The 20,605-nt window shown below is 33.3% G+C and overlaps 1 protein-coding gene across 1 annotated transcript in view; it reads left to right on the top strand.

Moving 5' to 3' along the window:
- LOC123869709 (CUGBP Elav-like family member 1) overlaps nucleotides 1–20,605 on the top strand; it is a 474,478-nt gene that overhangs the window by 7,063 nt on the left and 446,810 nt on the right. The gene's annotated exons all lie outside the window — the stretch shown is intronic.

Raw genomic sequence — 20,605 nt, 5'->3', positions numbered from 1 at the left:
AAATAAAGTAAAATAATGATTTTTTGTGAGTGCTTTAGCACCCGTACTAGGAAAACCTGTGTTACGGGCACCGCAGCCTTCCCTCGGATCCATCGATTAGAACTTAACTATACAAATTTGGATTTTAAAAATAATAATTATGTAGAATAGTAATGTAAAACAGAAGTGTGCAAGTGTGTGTGTGTGTGTCTGTGTGTGTGTGTGTGTGTGTGTCTGTGTCTGTGTGTGTGTGTGTGTGTGTGTGTGTGTGTCTGTGTGTGTGTGTGTGTGTGTGTGATATTATTTGTATGTATGATGTAAATTATAGTAGGTACGACGGGTGTGTAAAAGACAACTTGCTATGATTTCACTTCGGCGATCAAGTCCTCAACTTCATAGTAACTAAGTTTCTTTAACCAAGCATTAACCGTTTTTTTTAAGTTGGGTTTGTTGTATTTAGATATATTAAGTGTGTCATTTATTCTATTATAAAGTTTGGGGCTGATGAAGTGGTAATGTCTTCCGGCAAGTGCGGTTCTCCTCGGCAACATTGAGAATATCTTAGGTTTGCGTCTTATTATATTAACATTTGCTTCGGATTGGGCTTTTGTTTCTGAGTGTTTGCGTAAAATAACCTGGGAGATAAAGAGCTGCCGGACATTCAAAACGTCCCACTCTTGGTAAAGTGCCGACGTGGGATACCTGCGCGGTCTGCTACCCAGAACCTTAAGAATACCTCTTTGGGCGCGCTCCAGTCGTAACATATCAGTTTTATTGGAGCCACCCCAAACTGTGATGCAGTACGATAGTAAGGACTGCACTAGTGCAAAGTACACAGTTTTCAATAATTTTTGGTCGCAGACCGTTCTCAGCTTCCTCAGAATAAACATAAGCTTTCGGATACGATTAACCAAGACGTTTATATGTTTTTTCCAGCTAAGAGTACTCTCTATTGTTAACCCTAAATATTTGATGTCGGTAGTTCTTTGTATTGAGAAACAAGAGCAATTCTCATTAGGCAATTTACAAGAATGAGCTTTAATGGAGAAGGAATCAGGTTGAGTGTATATGGTGGTATCAAAAGTAATAAGTTTAGTTTTAGGGACATTTAATGTCAGTAGGTTTGTATTTAGCCAGTTCATGACATGCTTTAATGCCGATTCAGCACGGTTACGTACCTGATCCCAACTCTGACCCTGTACCAGTAGTACGGTGTCATCAGCATAAGATATGATTTTAGTATGCGGAATATTCAACTGGCATAAGTTGTTGATATATATCAGGAACAAAGTTGGGCCGAGCACGCTGCCCTGAGGCACACCATATTCAATATTATCTTCCTTGCTTAAGTGGGGGCCTATTTTAACATATTGACTGCGATTGGTTAAGTAATCTTTAAATAAGTTAAAAACGTTACCCCTGATTCCGATGGCTTCCAACCGATCCATAAGAATAGAGACAGAGACGGTGTCAAATGCTTTAGACAAGTCAAGGAAGATGCCTACTGTTTTCTGTTTTGATTCAATATTTTTGATAATATGACTGGTAAGCTCGATAACGGCATCCTCTGTTGATTTTCCTTGCCTAAAGCCAAATTGTTGTTCTGAGATGATATCTAATTTATTCAAGTACGAGATTAAACGATTGTTCAAGATCTTTTCAAAAATTTTAGAGATTGAAGTTAAAACTGAAATAGGCCGATAATTAGTTACTTGGTCCCTGCTACCACTCTTATAGATCGGGTGTACCACAGCTTTCTTAAGTACAGAAGGAAACGAACCTTGTATAATACATAAGTTAAAAACATGTTTAAAGATGGGAACAAGAATGTCACGAGTTTGTTTTAGAATTGAAACAGATATTCCATCCCAACCCTTGGCGCAATTATTGCGAAGACTCGTAATAATATTGTTAATTTCAGCTTCATCAGTCTCATTAAGTACCATCGAGTTACAGGGCGGGGGTGCAATATTTGTGTTGTAAGTATCTGACTGAGATTGAATGCTTAAGAGAGGGGTAGCAAGATTTTTACCAATATTAACGAAAAAACTGTTAACACTATCAACTGAAGATTGAGGATTGTTAGAACAGACCAGTTCATGTGGAGGAGAAACTTGGCGCTGTAGGTTTGTTATTTTCTTTATAGTATCCCAGGTTGCCCTTTTATTATTCTTTGAATTTTCTAGTTCAGATCGTTCAAATGCACGTTTTAGGTTTTTCAGCAGGTTGTTGCAAAAATTGCGGTAACGTAAGTAAGTAGTTTTTAAGATCATATTGTCAGGATTCCTTTTGGCCTTTTGATGTAAATTGTCTCTGTTTCTTATACATTTTATTAGCCCTTTAGTAATCCACGGTTTTAGGTTTTGATGTTTGCGCGGTATTTTTACTGTCTTAGTATTAGATGAGATACATGTTGAAATGATTTGAATGAGACTAGTTGTGGCGGAAATCGCATTGTGATATTGCAAGATAAAGTCAAAGTTGGTGTTTTTTATGTTATTTACTACAGCGTCATGATCAGTACGATAATGAAGTTCATTAGGCCTCTCGAGCAAGGGGTTTTGATGAAAACTTAAAAGAGTAGGGGCGTGATCAGTTATGAATGAGTCTAGAACGAAAACAGTAGTTGGCTTATTAGTTTTTAGCATAACGTGATCTAAGCAATTCTCACCCCTAGTAGGTAAATCGTGTGCGGGTGTTAAGCCATGCAAGGATATCATGTTTAAATATTTGTCGGAATTTTGATCATGAGCGTTGCGAGAGATATTAATGTTTATGTCACCTAATAAAGCTACAGTGTTATAAGATGAGAGTGATGCTAAGAGATTATCCAGGCTATCAATAAAGTTGTCGATATTACGATAGGAGGGTGACCTATAAACAACTACAAGTGCGGTGTTGTCGCCTCCGCTTATAACCAAGCAGTTACCATCTAGGAAATTCGGTTCGTGACAGTTGTAGTTAAGTTCGGAACGAACGTAGGCGATTACACCATCATTTTGATTTTTGTGAGAAGACTGAAATGACGAGTAGCCTTCTAGAATAGGTACATTATGACATTTGCTTAACCAGCACTCAGTTAGTAATATGACGTCACACTGCATATCTATAGATCTAAGTAAAACATTTGATTCATCAAAATTACTGTTTATACTGCGTATATTAATGTGTAAAATGTTTAAAAGATTTGTGTAACTTCTTAAGTAGGTTTTGCATTCATTAGGGCTACAAGCAATAGGTTTTGAGATTTCAACATTGCCGATATCATTTATTATACTATCTAACTCAATCACTGTAATTGAATATAGAATAATAGACAACTTTCATATTGAACAGGGATAACATTACCAAAAAACAACCTGTATTATATAAAAAAGTGAGGTAATAGACAACCCTTAGGGTTTTAAACGACCTAACAAATAAAAATTGCAAGTTGTTGTGTGTTATATTTTTATGCCGAGAAGTAATTCTAATGAGTGAATGTTGTGTGGATAATTGAACGATTGTTGAGAGTGAATGTATATGTTTTGTGTAGTGTACAGAGTTACTTTTGTGATGTAATGTGATTTTTGTTACAAATACATGCAAATTATAATTATTTATAAAAATGAATAACGGGAGCGATTCAATAGTTCGTGTTGTGAGCAGCGGAGTAGTACCTTGCGTACTCGTAGGTATGATCAAAATAACAGATTGAGTATTGGTTTGGCCGGTCTTAGTTATTTTAAATTGTTTTATTATGTAGCAATGAGTTCTAGAGTTATTCGTTGTTATTGTGTGTATGTGTTTATGATACCGTAATCGAACACTGATTTTAGTCCAAATTATTTTGCGAGGAATTGAATTAGATTGGGGAATTCGTACTTCGGAGATTAGTGTGTTATGTGAGTGTATACTAATATTAATATTAATTTTTGTAATGTAGTGAACGTGTAAAAGTAGTCGTGTATTACTTAATTGGGTTTTTATGAGTATTATTAAGTTACATATTTTTTCAAACGTGTAAAATTTAAAGCTATAACATGGAAACATGTGAACAATAAGCATGCATAATAATAAGTTATAATTATAAAATAATGCTCCGTAAAAATCGGCAGCTAGTCATTTAGCCTCCCCACCCACTAGTTTTGTCAGGCTATATTCAGACTGAATATAGATGAAAGGAGCCCCCTCCTTTTTTCGCAAATAGACTTTACCATGGGAAGTCCAGCAAAAACGATAATCGTTTGCTTTAGCAAACTCGCGTGCTTGGTAGAAGAGCCTTTTGCACTTAGAGGTGAGGGCTTCTGAGACAAAAATGGGTTGACAAGGAGAATCCAGCTGCAGATTTTTAGTGGACAGCCTGTCAATGCCTCGATGCTCCTTATTATAACTTTTGAACGCTTGTAAAAATTTTTCTTTTAGAACTACAGAGGTGAATTCTATATTTATGGGCTTATTTGCTTCAGGTTTAACGTTCATTCTGTATACATCGCGGATTTCATAGCTTTCCACAGGTACCTTTAAAGTTAAGCTTAATTTCTGAATCAGGTCCAAAAGTTGTGACTTATTTTCGAATTTTTTTGTGGGAATATTTCTTATTTCGAGGCTCGATTGCTTGAATTTTTTCTCTAATACTTCAATTTTTTCTTCCAACTGACCTATATTTAAGTTGTGTTCTTTTTTCTCTTTTTCTATTGTGTCGATTTTAATCTTGATATCGTCGTATTGCTTAGATAAAAATTCAATTGATGATCTGATTTCTCCATTTTGCTTTTTTATGTCCTCAATAGTCACTAACAATGTTTTCTGAAAAGCCTTGAAATTTTCCTCCTGCTGTGTTTTAAAATCCTGAAGCATCTTCTTCATTTCTACCATAAAAACACCCAACTCATCCTCATGCTGTCTCTTCCGTAGCCGGGGTTTGGAAGGAGTGGCGGGCTCGGTACTTTCTTGTGTGTCAGTGTCTGTCATCGCATTTGAGTCAGAGTCAGCTTGTGAGCCCGCTTGTGGCAGTGCTAGTGTTTTCTTTTGAGGCATGGTGGATCAATAATGAAGTAACTTTTTCAAAAATGCCTCCTGAATTTCAGGCAAATTGTAAATAGTTACCTAAAGAATAGAGAAGTCAGAGTACGTTAAAATAAAATTGTTATAATTTTAATATATTAAGCTAAAATAAAGATTGATAGTTGGATATTTATTATAAGAATAGATATTGTTAACTTCAATAAAAATTTTGGATGTAATATAATAAAAATATAATAGATAAAAATAAAAAAGTTAAAAAAGGTCTCTGATTCATGTCAGAGGAACTCTGATTTTATTTAAAAAAAAAAAAACCCTTATAGGATCACTTTGTTGTCTGTCTGTCTGTCCGTCGTGTCTGTCAAGAAACCTATAGGGTACTTCCCGTTGACCTAGAATCATGAAATTTGGTAGGTAGGTAGGTCTTATAGCACAAGTACAGGAATATATCTGAAAACCGCGAATTTGTAGTTACATAATTTAAAAAAAATTAAAATATGTTTCAATTTTCAAAATAAGATGATACCAAGTGGGGTATCATATGCAAGAGGGGTATCTGTACATTCTAAAACAGATTTTTATTTATTTTTATGTATAAATAGTTTTTGATTTATCGTGCAAAATGTTGGAAAAAATACCCGAGTACGGAACCTTCAGTGCGCGAGTCTGACTCACACTTGGCCGGTTTTTCATTCTTGATGCTTATATTTTATGTGATCCTACTTTTCTACCCATGTAGATCTAATTGTAAAGCCGGTATGAGCCTTTAAATTGGAAAAACGGCAAAATTTGCCCACCCAAGATGGGGCCTGTCAAATATTATAACCGCACTAATATTTGTCACACTAACTACTGATAATATCTAATGCTTATATTTTAATATTTACAATTTTAGATTTAATAAATCTGTTCTTTTAATGTTTTTTAATGGATTTTGTTTTATTCCACTCAACTAAAGCACTACAAAAATTCTTATAAGAAATCGGTTTCTTGTTTATTTGTTGCTTAATAGTAGTAGGGGATTCGCCGGTTCTGCCCCAGGCCCTGGCCCCCTCCCATGCCTCGCTGCCTCAGCCCCCTCCGTGCCTCGGTCAAGATCGAAACCTAAAAAAAAAAAAAAAAAAAAAAAAAAAAAAAAAGGGTTTTGGGGTACGCTGAATCGATTGCGCTCACTCCCGACGTCGTATCTCTAACGGTTGCAAAGTTAGCTTTTCGAAAAACTAATCCCTACTTCGTTATCTAATTGCTTAATCACCTACTAATGACGCTCTATTGTTCGCTGGCTCGTTGCTTCATTCTATGGGGTTTTAAAGGAAACGCATGAATCATAACTACTCTTTATTAGCCTTCAAATATTGATTTAAATAACTCACATAAAAATATATCATTCTCTACTGTATTTCCATTGAATAAATCTAAAAAATCTGAACTTGTATAGTAACCCGTAAACATGAAATACAAATACATTATACAATATTCTCCACAAACTGATGTGTAATCATTCTGTATCCGCCTTGTATTGAATTGCCATATTCTTGTGTTTCTTTCCAAGAACTGCTTATGATATTTTGGTGGTGCTCGTCCAAATGAATCAAAATATTGTCCAACACCATTTGTATCTATATATATGGCTATCCAATGCGATCCTGGTTTATAATCGGGGTCTAGATTGCTTATTAAATAGGCTGGTGTTTCAACATAAATCGGTAACCGGTTTGCGGCATACACATTGTCTTGCAGACTTGGGTGGATTCTTCTTAAATATGTCTTTATCCCTATTGTATTCATATTACTTCAATACTACTGATCTTATCGCTGCCGACGATCATACATGAATGGGACGTAAGACCATGTTATTTCAGATATATTATAAATCATCAACCCATCGCCGGCTCACTACAGAGCACGGGTCTCCTCGTGAGAAGGGTTTTTTGGCCATAGTCTACCACGCTGGCTGAGTGTGGATTGGCAGACTTCGCACACCTTTAAGAACACTATGGAGAACTCTCAAGCATGCAGGTTCCCTCATGATGTTTTCCTTCACCATTAAAACAGTGTTATTTAATTAAGTACTTGAAACGCACAAGACTTCGAAAAGTTAGAGGTGCGTGCCTGGAATTGAACCCCGACCTCCGATTAGAAGGTGGACGTCTTAACCACTAGGCTATCACAGCATAGTCTTATTAAAAATAATGGTCCATAACTTAAATAAAAACAAAAAATATTTCTTGTATCAGTGTTTTATTACAAACCTTAATAATAATGTAGGTACAAATTATAACTTAATCTATTTACAGAAATTAGGTTTCTTAGCTGCTATAGTCCACGCTTACATTACGATTTTTATCAATTTCAATAACATTGTCAAACTCTGCATATACGATGCAGTTTATCGTTTCAGGAATAGCTGAATCAAAGCGAACTTCTAGCCTCACACTACCGTGCTTTATAAGATTCCAATGACTAGAGTGAGCTGATAAATCAGGAGTTAAATCGAATGCTAAGAGACAATAGCCTTTTGCATATTGTTCCCTAGATATTCCGTTCCCTTCATTTAAAAAATGGATTCCCGTGCCTGAGAATAACGTATGATAGGCTGAACTGAAAGTATTATCATCGAATGATGGTTGCAAAGCTTTTGAAGGTATTTGTTGGCCATCAATATATAAACTAAATGTATTCATATGATAATTTTCAAAGTTGAATGGATTTTTCGTAAGAGTTCCATTAAATGCTGCGTTGTTAACAAATCCGACAATACATCTTTTAGGAACTTGACCAAGAAAAATATTATCGAGTGTTTTACCCTGAACCCCTGAAGGAATTGTTAAAACTTTAACTTCCGCTCGAGTTATTGGATATTTTGCAGTAGTAGATGCTAAAACTTTTTGATGTGCAAGTAATACAGTCGGATTGATCCGCGCGCGTCGAACTATGAGGGTTGCATCCGTGATACACACTTTAAGTTTTAAATCATTTGAAGAAGCCATAAGACTGAAAGTTTCCCTTGAGCGAATTAATTTAACACACATCTCAACACCATTAATCAAAAATTTTTCCTGGTTGAATATATCACCATGTAAGTGTCCAATCATTTCTATTTCTTTACTTTCGGCTGCAAGACTCTGTCTTTTAGTAAAACCTGTATTTTTTTCATCTACTGAATCCATATTCCCCGCAGTATCTTCATACCAAAGACCGCAAGTCAGGTGAGATTCTTTTGCTGCTGGCGCATAGTTTAATAATGTCTCAATGTAAGCACGGTAAGCGTATGTATTGTTTGGAGGTGAAATGAGTTTTTGATTCAAGTATACATCCAGCTGACTGAAGACTGAATGTAACCAATTGTTAATTGGAGCTACAACTGCAGATGAACTAAGTTTTGATAAGTCTTGATTCACTATCTTAGCTTTTAAATGGATCAACGTATGAGACAAATCTATGTAGTCTTCGCTCGTTCCAGGTATTTGAAATTCTATCGGTCCATCATCAGCAAGGGATGAAATGGGTTTGTAATGAATCCATAATCCATTTTCTATACTTGTTTGCGTTGATGGCAAAGCAAACAAATCTAACTCTGATTTAATACACTCACATGAATGATTATGTAAAAAAGACATAATTAATTAGAAAATATATCTTTTATTTTATTTTGACTGAGCCTTGATTTTTTAATAGCTTTCACTTTAGCTGTCAGCGGTTGAATGAATGAAGATTGTCGTTTTCTTTTAGTTATATATCCTGAGCCAGACATATTAATTCTGTCTATCTTGTCATGAACTTTCCTTTTTAAGTTTGAACTAGCTTCCTTAAGACGAGTTTTGATAGAATCTTCCAAAGGTCGTGCGCTAACCATATCCGATAGAAGACCAACACCTGCATTTAATGCTTCTTTTCCTACAGCTCGAGCACCACTAGAGAGTAGTGGTAAAATAGACCTAAACAATCCTCCAAGAAAACTCCCAATACCATGACCACGTTGATATGGTACACCTTTATAAATTACTCCAATACCTGAACCAGCCTGATGTGAATAATATTGCTCGTAAGGACATGTTATCTTTTGATAAGGATCCATTATAATTTTCTAAAGTGAAGTTTAATACACACAGTTCCAAACTGGAATGGGATTTTATTGCCTGTGCTTGACCTTATATCTATTTCAATAGTATCAAACTCCCGCCGCATAACAGGTAAATAGTGAGGTGGTGAGAAAATATGCATTTTATTTGCTCCATATACATATGTTGCCGTATCTAAAGGTACAATTCTGAGAAGAGGAGCCATTACATCCCCCACAATTTGCGGTTCTATTATATCACAATAAACAAACAATTGAGATGGCAACCCTAATTTTAAATTAGAAGGATAGCTCCCAATTTATTTACTGCAAGATTTTTGTTTGGTTCAAATCCAAGTTGTAAACATAATTTGGTTGACAACTTAAGTGTGTCAATTGAGTTATCCAAAATTGATACTGATACGTGTTTGGTTATTTCATCATAATGAAATACTATTTCTTCAAAAGTATATCTATTTAAAGTTTCTATAACATGTTGAATGCTGTCATAGTTCATGGCCGGAATCCGTCCTTTATAGTGCACTAATGAATGTGTGTCATCATCAGGCATCAAAACCCATTTAGATGTGTTAATAACATTTTCATGTTCTTGAACAGTAAATACCGTACAAGGATATTGAATTTCTACAACTCCAACAAACCATTCACCTTCTAATATAAGGGATTTTGGTAACTTCGTTGAAAACATAGTTGTTTTGTTTTCCGGGAAGTATTCCATTGAACTATTACTAAGTAAAGTCAAATAAAAGTTTTCCTTTATCATATTTGATTTAAATTAGACTCTAAAACCCAACTGTTAAATTTATCAGGATAACCTTTCCACTTCACTAACACTTCTTTTCTGTTGCCGGAGTATCGAGAACTAATGATTTTATCTATTTTATAATTTGAGGAGGGGTCATAAAATACTTTTTGTAATTCTTTTTCATAAAAAGTTCCAACTATAGGTTCGTTTTGTAAATCTTTCAATGTGTAAACTACATGTGGGGATCTATCTATTATTGAAGATATAACAAATATTTCATCACTCCAGTTAGATTCATAACCTTTTTGAAAAATGTGTTTATATTTTGAAATTCTAACATTATCACCAACATGAAATGTAGGTAGTGAATTTTGTGATGATGGTTTGTTAGTTGCTTTCCTATCATATAAATTTCTCCAAACAGTCATTATATTGTTAGAACTAACATCACAAGGACACATCTTAATACTAGAATGAAAACTATGGTTATACGAATATACCAAGTCTTGTAAAATATCTATGTATTTATATGTATTTTTGTATGTAAAATAGCGCCACATTTTAGATTTCAGAGTTCTTTGAAACCTTTCTACAATACTTGCTTTTATATCAGGATTATTTGTAGTGTAATAATTTATATTTTTGCTTTTAAAATACTTTTTAACATCTTTAGAAACAAACTCAGTTCCTTTATCCGATTGTATGTGTGTAGGAGTAGCATTAGATTCATTAAATATACTTTCAAAACATTCGATTATTGTTTCAGAGTTTTTCTTTTTCATCGACCTAGCATAAGCATATTTACTAAAGACATCAATAACACACAATATATAGTTAAAACCATCATTATATTTCGAATAAGTTCTCATATCACTAAGATCAGCCTGCCATAATTCATTGAGATTTGATAATATGTATTTGTTCCGAGAAAACTTTCTGTGAACAGGTTTATGAAGAGTATAGGTTTCTTGTGATTGTAACCATTTCTTTACATCCGTTTTACTCATTTTACCTTTCATGGTCTTTGATAATTTATCAATGCTACTAAACCCAGCTGGGTGTTTTGGATTATAATATATATTATTAATTTCTAATAAGGGGTCCATTTTTCCCAATCAATTTTCTTCCTAATTTTTTTAATATATTTATCACCACTACCTTGTGGAGTATTTAAAGTTCTTTCATCAGATGTAGAGTTCCCTTCGAGTGATTTCATCTGAAGTTGATGAATAAAATCCGACCTCTTAGAATTTCCGATGTAAGTCAATGGTACTTTGATTGCATGTAATGCCTTGGCAAACTTTTCCCAACCTATTGGATCACTTTTTTTTAGTGGTCTCAACGAATCATTAATTAGATCAACAATATTACTTCCAGGGACTTTTTCATTATTAATTATCACTGTACCATCATCACCATCCCAATAAATTGTATTTTTACTCAAAGAAATCAAGTTTAATAACAGCTCACCTTTTTTCAAATATGATTTTGGTATAAGACTTAGTATTTGAGTTGTTGAGTAACGTGGTTGACTATGTTCATTCGAATTTTTATTTTCCTTCACTTCAGCTGTTGGTGACTCGAACGATACTAAGTCTTTATTTTCCATGTTGTTATTTTTATAACTCTTAGTTTCATTTATATTGTCAGTAATGATTGGCAACTCGATAGGTTGTCGTTCTCCTTCGGTAAAATGTAGGTATCTTTGTAGAATTTGTAGATATAAAATACATTTTTTCCGATCTTCGATATTACTATTTAAAATCTTTTGCATTTCTGCATCTAATCGGGACATAGGATTTTCAGTATTGGTATGCTGCTTTAGTTTTTCTATAAAACTAGGCTCAACAAGCAACATTTTTTTAGCATTTTCCATTTTAAACTATAGATGATACTAATCCACTCAAAATAGAACCCAAAATTAAAGGTAAAAATGCTCCTCCTTTTTGAATCAATATCTTTTTTCTTAGTTTATTTTTTCCCTTGCGAACCAAAGTTCGAAGTATACTTTTAAATTTTTTTAACTTTTTCTTTCGTCTATCTTCTAGTGGAACTTTACCTTGTAATACGTTGTGAATGCACTCACAAATGCAATTTATCTCTTCTTCTTCACAGGATTTTAATAATGCTTTTTGATATTTAGGTTTAAGTGTATGCAACGCTTGTAGCAGCTCTTTATGTGTCTTTAGGCTTCGATGCATTATTTGTAAATGATAGGAATTTGATGATTCTTTAAATATTTATAATCTTTTGGTGGGATATATACGACGCAACATTCATCAGAGGGAAATATTTTTGACTTAATTCGACACATGTCATTTGTATCTTGTTTCAGATCAATCATCAAATATCCATGTGCTTCTTTTGTCGCATCCTTATAGGCATCCTCAATGAATTTTGAATTTTCTGGTGACACTTGTCTTGATAGGTATCGTATTTGTGTTTTATCACGAGGATTTTTAAAATAAATAATGTAACTTGAATTCAAAGATATATCTCTTTGTCCTTTTCCCTGATGAAATAAATTTTGAGTAATATAAAAAACACTTAAGTTTCTGTGATGACTACCTTTAGTGAAAATATCTACAATACGACCATCAGATTCTCTCATAAGATCATCAATTATAACAAGGTGAGCATCTTTGCCATCAAACATTGTAAGATCAGGAATTCCTTGATGATAGTTAACATTTGATAAATTATATAGTGGTTGCATTTCATCATAACACCAAGTAATTTGAGCAAAGTCTCTACTGCAAATTTCTTTCACATATTTTATGAAATTTGTAACAAAATTTGATTTTCCACAACCACTTGGACCAGCTACGATTGCAGTAAATGGATGAATAAAACACAACATTGTAACGTGTGTTACTTGAAAGGTTTAAGAAAAGACTGAGACATTTCAGTGACAGTATAACATTTTATTTTACTTAATATACATTATATACAATGGAATAAAAGTTCTATGAAACAAAATAAAAATCAAAAAGAAATAAATCACATTAAACATTAATTTTTTTTAAATCTATTTACAAAAATGAACTAGAGGAAAGTTGTAATAAAATACATATAAAGACGAAAGTTAAAATCAATTTCTTAAAACTATATAGTATTTACAAGTAAAAAAAATAAAATAAAAGACACATCAAATTACAATAAAAATTCCTTAAAATATTTACAAGTAAAAAATAAATAAATTAAAGACACATCAAATTACATTAAAAATTCCTTACACTACATTTCTTAAAATACCTCATTATTACTAATTTTATAATGACCCCAAGCTAATGTGTCAATATCATTTTGTAAAATATACCGCTTGGTGTCATTATACGACAGACAAGTTTTATTAATGTTTTGTGTGAAAATCGCATGTTTGATGGATCGAAATCTTAGCATATTACAATACTGAATTTTTTTATCAAGTAGACACGATCTGTAATTTTCCATGGTCATATTTTTTGTGACACTTTTATTTACTCCTTTTGCTTTTGCAAAAGTTTTATGGTCCACATCCAGTGCATACATTTTTGATCTTAATCCTACGAATTCTCTTAAAATTTTCCCATTATTTTCATCTTTAAAGAATCCTAACTTTTTTTTATTTATTTTTGGATAGCCGTAAATATTATCTTGTGGATAATCGGATGTATCGAAATAATTAATTAGATCACATTTTATATCTTCATAAAAATTGTCTGTAAAAATTTGATAAATTAAACTATCTGTATCTGTATACAATAACTTAATATTCTTGTTAAATTTTTTTATCATATAATTATAATGGAATTCATACATTAAAGTTTTAGAAATGTCTAAAATACAAAAACCCAAATAAATTGGTTTGTTATAAGTTAATTTGGTTCTGCGCAACTGTATTGCTACCAAGTTATCGTTGAAAACGGCTAAGCTATGGAATTCAGGTTTAGCAATTAAGTCTTGTGCCCCTAAGACTTTACCACGATTTTCCCAATGCGTTAACATTTTAACATTGACTCTCTTTTCGATATTTTCCATAGTCTTGCCGAAAACGGAATTGTTCATTAATTTGTAAAAATCTTTCTCAAAATCTGAAGTAGCCAAAGTTCGCATATTCGTATTTAAATCTATATATGTTTGTAACCAAGGACTTTGGTTAAATTTTAATATTCTATGAATTTTAGTTAACTTTATACCCATACTAAGACATTGTTTTAGATTTCTATAATGAATTTTATATTTCGTTTTATTATTAAGATTGGGTACTAACTTGATATCTTTAGAATTCCCGATACGAAGATTTTCAGGGCATAAAGGTAAGTCGGAATGCAAATCATGAAGTTCATTAGGATACTCCAAATCGACTTCAAGAATAAAGCCAATATCCGATGTGTCTGATACTTTAAAGTTTGTTTCAGTGTTTACCCATTCAAACCCACCTGTTGGAAGATACTGGGACATGGCCCAACCATAAAGATTATTAGCGTCTAAATATGTTAGATACGATTTGGGTTTTTCCTTATCATAATCTTCCATAAACTGATTATTTGCTTTTGCATAACGATTGCTACATTGAGATATGCCTCCTCTGATCCCAGTTTTAATAAAAGCTATTTTATCATAGTCGGTCAATAACTCTAGCTCAATTTGAGTATATTTAAGCATGGCATCCCAACTTAAACCTGGAGCTGTGTAATAATGAGCTGGATCTAATCCATATGTTTTGATGCAAATATCACGAAAATTTTCATATATATCCGTTAATAACAAAACATCCGTTTGCAAATACAGATTCGAATAATCTAACATGTTTTGACAAGAAAAATGACTCCAAATATCTTTTGCATGATTATAGTCATCATCGGAAACATGGGAATTAGACAGCGAATTGTAAAATTGAGGTTGAGATGGGAGTGATGATGATTTTAAACATTCAATGGAAGTCATGTATTCATACGGATAAATACCTTTTCTTCTTAAACGACTAAAGTCATCATTATGAGGAAAGTTTCTTTTTAACGATCTAAATTGATCGTCATTGAGATTTTTTGCTAATTGATCAAGACTGCACGGCAAAAATTTGAAAGAATCTATGAATCTCAAACTTATCTGTTGGTTATTAACATTTAATATTTTTGAAAACGAAATATATCTTTCTTTATTTTGAGGTATTACTTCGATTTCACCTTCCGTAAAATTTAATGAATGAACAATGAAATGTGCGTCATAATTACTAAGATTATGTAAAATTACAGGAATATGACGGGGAGCGCGATATTTTTCCACACATGATTCATGTGCTACACCTCTTAGATTTCCAGTATGCCAGTCAAAGTCCAGAATGGATTCTCCATTCAGTCTTGATTCGCATATGTGACAGTTATGAGAATTTGCAATAGTTATTTCATCATCTTTTGTTAGTGGGTTTGGGCGTTTTTGAAAACTATTTTTTCTGCATATTAGTTTTATGTCCTCATAGAGTCGTTCCATGAATACTTTAGTGCAATCTGGACCGCTGTATGTTTCATATTTTGAAAGGCTAACATCGTATGAACATTTAATATAATATCCGAAACTATACACTTCGTGTTTCTGAATATTCTCAGTAAAAGGTTTAGAGGGATCGTTTGAGCATGAATTTATTGGTTTTAAAAACGCTTCGAAATCAGCATATATTACAAATGGTATTCTTAACTTTTTATTAAACTTATCAAACTTTATTTTATTGTTTGATGATGGTTGTCCAAACCAATTTTTTTTAGATAGTTCACTGTTTGGTAATTCTGTAATGATATGAACGCAATCATTTTGTTGGTGGGTTTCTAATCTCTCCTGTGTAGGAAAATGTAAAAGACACCCATCACATAAATAAATGGCATGTTCTTGGTTTGAAATTTGCTTGCTAACTAGTCGTGACATGTTTTTAATATAGCAATAATGCGAGTTTGTTTGATTTGAGATTAATAATAAATTAACATGAGTACTATTTCGAGATTTTGTAAAATAGAGGGGACCTACAATACTATGATTTTTCTTTTCTTTATTATATTCTAAGCCAAAAACATTCACACTTATATTGTTTTGCTTTTCAACTTTAGGTATATCCGTTAATTTGACTGGAAATGATATACCATCAAATTTAAGTTTATCTGAATGCATGCTGTATGACGAGACTCTATCGGTTTTGTTATTAGCAGGAGGATATAAAGCAGAAAGTAATGCCCATTTGAAACACATATAATCAGCATTTTTAACATTTATCACCGCTTTTTTTGCTCTAATATCTTGAGGTAAATCAATATAAGATGTACCACGAAGCGGGTTAAATTTATTTACATTCATATGTAAGCATTTTATGTTTGTTAAACTCCAGCCACTGTCTTTTCTTTCAAAAGAACTAATTTTATTTTTAAAAGTGTCACATAATGATGACAGGAAAATATTTAGATCGTCTCCACGGAAAACTATATAGTTTGATGTTTGAAAGTCAAATGAATTTGTCAATTGTTTGGTTTGTTGTATAAAGTCTGCGTGTAAAATGAAGTTTACCTTAAAAACTGTATGTTCTTTGATCGACTCTTGAACTAGGAATAAAATATCATTTTTTATTGAATTCAAAAATGATTCAGGGGTCTTAAAAATCGATAAATCATCATTTTTACTATTTATCATGTACGTTATTATTCTTTGTCCAAAAGCTGAATCAATTACAGAAACATTCGATAATGATGGGTGCGACTTTCAATGATTATTTTTATGTAAATTACTTTTTAAATGATTAGAAAAATACCTTTTGGTTATAAAAATATTGCAAATATCACACTTCACTTTATTACCTTCTGAATATGCAGATGGTGTAGTGGAGTTATTTTCTGAGTATTGAACAGATGAAGTTGAGGCTCCCTCGTTATATTTCACTCTTTTCGCAGAGTTGTTCACTGTGGAATCATTGGACCGCTTTAAAGCTCCACCAATTTGAAGTTTCTGTTTAGTTGGGCTAGAAATAAAAAATAGAAGCATATAAAAACAATAAATAATACACATCATATAATTTTAAAAAGAATAATGCTTAAATACTTACATGATTGAATCAATTGCTTCACACATATTATACAATTCATTATCATATGCTGGATCCAGTAAATCACAATAATCCAAAGCCTCAATGAGTTCCTCATCATTAATTGAAGTGTTGAAAAATGAGCTAACACAGCTCTCAATTGTATCTTCCATTGCTAACAGTTTATAAGACCACAGAGGGAGACTTATACATTAACAGCACCAGGTGGCTTACTGACATTACTATAGGATTTACAATGTGTTTTTATACTGCTTGTATAAGTGTTACGTCGAATTAATCTCACAAATTAAATTATGGTGAAGTATTTATGTGAGGTAGTTTACTAATGACAGATTAAGTTATTAATTATTAAATGAGTATTTTTTACAACCCTCTGTTTCTGCGATTTCTTTTGTAATATTATAAATTATCTCATTCGTGTTCGCAAAATTTCCATTAGCCTTTTCTGTATAATATTTGATTTTTACATTAGCATGTTTCCAGTGTTGAGACTGAGGTATTTTGGTTAGTTTTTTTAGATCATACACCTCTAATTTAATGAGATGTGTAGCTGTCGCACCATCGTTGGTGTTCGTAGATATATAAGATATACTGCCATCTTTGTTAGCTCGAGCTACTGTTGAACAAGTTTTGTTTTTATTTTTTGGGGATGACTCGAAAAAAATGTCTATATTTTCAGATTTCCTTTTCATTTTCTTTGATGGCATTTCATGATCTATGACCAAATTTTGTGTTTCTTCTTCTACCAAATTCGCAGGAAAGTAATATTGCTTATATGTATTGTTTTCTTGACTATTGCAAGGGGAGTACGATATATTCTGTAACAATAAAAATAAACTATCATACTGATATCATAAATATTTACATTAATTTAAAGGGAACTAAAAGAAAATAAATTACACACTCACCTCCATTGTTTATCACACGACACTTCTTAATCACACACTGCTAATAAACACTTGTATAAACACAATATAGATTTAAAGTCAAACTGTACTCTCTCAGTACTCTTCAGTAGAAACGAGGTAGTAAATATGACAGAAATTATTTATTTTGAGCTTATATAGTAAAACCAATGCCATTATCGTTAGTGAAGAATGTATTTGCACCGATAACAACTAGTTAAACAGCATATTATCGAAAAAGGTTTTGTAATCAATATTTCAAAAAGGTGGTTAGTGATTGTAACAATTATTGAACAAAGCCAAAAGTAACGTGATAAGCTAACTACCTAGATAAAGATGTATTGATGGAATTTTCTAATGACGCACCTACAGAATTTCAAATACCTGGAATGAATAATGACTAATCGACGCGCGCGGATCAATCCGACTGTATTACTTGCACATCAAAAAGTTTTAGCATCTACTACTGCAAAATATCCAATAACTCGAGCGGAAGTTAAAGTTTTAACAATTCCTTCAGGGGTTCAGGGTAAAACACTCGATAATATTTTTCTTGGTCAAGTTCCTAAAAGATGTATTGTCGGATTTGTTAACAACGCAGCATTTAATGGAACTCTTACGAAAAATCCATTCAACTTTGAAAATTATCATATGAATACATTTAGTTTATATATTGATGGCCAACAAATACCTTCAAAAGCTTTGCAACCATCATTCGATGATAATACTTTCAGTTCAGCCTATCATACGTTATTCTCAGGCACGGGAATCCATTTTTTAAATGAAGGGAACGGAATATCTAGGGAACAATATGCAAAAGGCTATTGTCTCTTAGCATTCGATTTAACTCCTGATTTATCAGCTCACTCTAGTCATTGGAATCTTATAAAGCACGGTAGTGTGAGGCTAGAAGTTCGCTTTGATTCAGCTATTCCTGAAACGATAAACTGCATCGTATATGCAGAGTTTGACAATGTTATTGAAATTGATAAAAATCGTAATGTAAGCGTGGACTATAGCAGCTAAGAAACCTAATTTCTGTAAATAGATTAAGTTATAATTTGTACCTACATTATTATTAAGGTTTGTAATAAAACACTGATACAAGAAATATTTTTTGTTTTTATTTAAGTTATGGACCATTATTTTTAATAAGACTATGCTGTGATAGCCTAGTGGTTAAGACGTCCACCTTCTAATCGGAGGTCGGGGTTCAATTCCAGGCACGCACCTCTAACTTTTCGAAGTCTTGTGCGTTTCAAGTACTTAATTAAATAACACTGTTTTAATGGTGAAGGAAAACATCATGAGGGAACCTGCATGCTTGAGAGTTCTCCATAGTGTTCTTAAAGGTGTGCGAAGTCTGCCAATCCACACTCAGCCAGCGTGGTAGACTATGGCCAAAAAACCCTTCTCACGAGGAGACCCGTGCTCTGTAGTGAGCCGGCGATGGGTTGATCATGATGATGATGATGATTTATAATATATCTGAAATAACATGGTCTTACGTCCCATTCATGTATGATCCTCGGCAGCGATAAGATCAGTAGTATTGAAGTAATATGAATACAATAGGGATAAAGACATATTTAAGAAGAATCCACCCAAGTCTGCAAGACAATGTGTATGCCGCAAACCGGTTACCGATTTATGTTGAAACACCCGCCTATTTAATAAGCAATCTAGACCCCGATTATAAACCAGGATCGCATTGGATAGCCATATATATAGATACAAATGGTGTTGGACAATATTTTGATTCATTTGGACGAGCACCACCAAAATATCATAAGCAGTTCTTGGAAAGAAACACAAGAATATGGCAATTCAATACAAGGCGGATACAGAATGATTACACATCAGTTTGTGGAGAATATTGTATAATGTATTTGTATTTCATGTTTACGGGTTACTATACAAGTTCAGATTTTTTAGATTTATTCAATGGAAATACAGTAGAGAATGATATATTTTTATGTGAGTTATTTAAATCAATATTTGAAGGCTAATAAAGAGTAGTTATGATTCATGCGTTTCCTTTAAAACCCCATAGAATGAAGCAACGAGCCAGCGAACAATAGAGCGTCATTAGTAGGTGATTAAGCAATTAGATAACGAAGTAGGGATTAGTTTTTCGAAAAGCTAACTTTGCAACCGTTAGAGATACGACGTCGGGAGTGAGCGCAATCGATTCAGCGTACCCCAAAACCCTTTTTTTTTTTTTTTTTTTTTTTTTTTTTTTTTTTTTTTTGGTTTCGATCTTGACCGAGGCACGGAGGGGGCTGAGGCAGCGAGGCATGGGAGGGGGCCAGGGCCTGGGGCAGAACCGGCGAATCCCCTACTACTCTTAATAAGAAACGCTATACTCAAACCGCACCCGAAAATGATAGGAACATTGAATAAAGCTGAAGTTTTCTCGTTAACAGGGGTGAGAAAGCCTCAGTCTCGCGGTTCGCTCATTATTTGATTCAGGGAGCATCTGTCATCACTTTCCCTTATCGCGATCAGGGGTTCATCTTGCAAGTGACGTGAACGCTTCATTAGACATTTTGCATATAAGCAAACTAGAGGATGCCCGCGACTTCGTCCGCGTGGATTTAGGTTTTTAAAGATCCCGTGAGAACTGTTTCATTTTCTGGGATAAAAAGTTGCCAATGTCAATTACAGGGACGCAAGCTACCTCGGTACCAAATATCATACAAATCGGTTAAGCGGATGGGTCTTTAAGAATCCCGCGGGAACTGTTTGATTTTCCGAGATACAAAGTAGCCTACGAGTATGTCCGTCCCCGGGATATAAGCTAACTCTGTACCAAACGTCAGAATCGG

The sequence above is a fragment of the Maniola jurtina genome, chromosome 11 (genome assembly GCF_905333055.1).
Source record: "Maniola jurtina chromosome 11, ilManJurt1.1, whole genome shotgun sequence".
Lineage (NCBI taxonomy): Eukaryota > Metazoa > Arthropoda > Insecta > Lepidoptera > Nymphalidae > Maniola > Maniola jurtina.
The sequence above is the reverse complement of the archived record's forward strand: the minus strand, read 5'-3'. Positions and strand labels throughout refer to the sequence as shown.